Source organism: Nannospalax galili, unplaced genomic scaffold (assembly GCF_000622305.1).
Source record: "Nannospalax galili isolate Female #2095 unplaced genomic scaffold, S.galili_v1.0 scaffold290, whole genome shotgun sequence".
In the NCBI taxonomy this organism is placed as follows: Eukaryota; Metazoa; Chordata; class Mammalia; order Rodentia; family Spalacidae; genus Nannospalax; species Nannospalax galili.
This window is the reverse complement of record NW_008331486.1, coordinates 7,822,497-7,823,511: the sequence shown is the minus strand read 5'-3', so window position 1 is coordinate 7,823,511 and position 1,015 is coordinate 7,822,497. Positions and strand designations below refer to the sequence as shown.

At 52.1% G+C, this 1,015-nt stretch overlaps 1 non-coding gene across 1 annotated transcript; it reads right to left on the bottom strand.

Moving 5' to 3' along the window:
* Positions 1 to 627: 627 nt before the first annotated feature.
* Positions 628 to 700, bottom strand: Trnak-cuu. Its single transcript has one exon. It is a non-coding gene; the product is annotated as a tRNA-Lys (tRNA).
* Positions 701 to 1,015: the final 315 nt, after the last annotated feature.

Here is a 1,015-nt window from a genome sequence, read left to right as displayed (position 1 = left end):
ATTGTGTGCCAGACGCTGTCAGGGGCCCAGGCTCCTGTTCACTCTGTTCTCTGTCATCCTTGGTAGGTGGCGTCTACCTCGTGACTAGAAATGGCCATGAGGGTCCCTGCCACCGTGTATGTGTTGGGGGACCCTGCTGCTAAGGTTGCAGTCCACCATGACCGGATAGCTCTAAGGGGGCTCGGCGCTATATGGAAGGACTCCCTTCCCCAGCGGGGGCCTCCTGCTCTCTGCCTGACTTACCTGGAAAGTGCCACCAAGCATGGATGCCTGACCTTATTTGGAACATGACCTTTGGCATAGTTACCTGCAATAAAACTGCCCCCAGGTTTTCTTCTATATGATAATTAGGCATTGCCCTATAGCCAGATGATAGGATCCCGCTACCACATGTAAATAAAGCATACTGTGAGCACCTATCAGCTGAAGCTTTGGCTGCCACCTCCACACTATATTTTCCCTGACCCCCACTGAATAAACGGAGCTGTTTCACTGAGTCTGACTCCCTGGAAGGTCTTTTCCATCGTGCTCACTGGCCGTCCTGACCTCGTTCGTCGCTTCTGCTCCCTTTGTCCTCGTGGATCGGTGGCCAATGGCCCATGAGGGGAGGGAGAGACCCACAGCTAGTGCCCAACGTGGGGCTCGAACCCAGGACTCTGAGATTAAGAGTCTCATGCTCTACCGACTGAGCTAGCCAGGCATGGTGGACTGCAACCTTATCAGCAGGGTCCCCCAACGTGTATGTATTCTGGTCAGCAAGAAGAGGCTTCAAGGGAGGGGACCGGATGTGACAAACATGGCTTCTGCTTACTTTCTACCATCTAGAACCCAGCCACATGGCACTGTATGTTGCAGCAGAGCCTGGGAAATGTGGTCTTTTGTTTGGTGACCAAAGGCTCAACAGAAAGGGAAAAAAAGTTATTTCAGACAGGGTTCCAGATAGCTCAGGCTAGCCTTACTGTCACTATGTAGCTGAAGATGACTGTGAATTTCTCCTCTCCTGCCTTTATCTTCT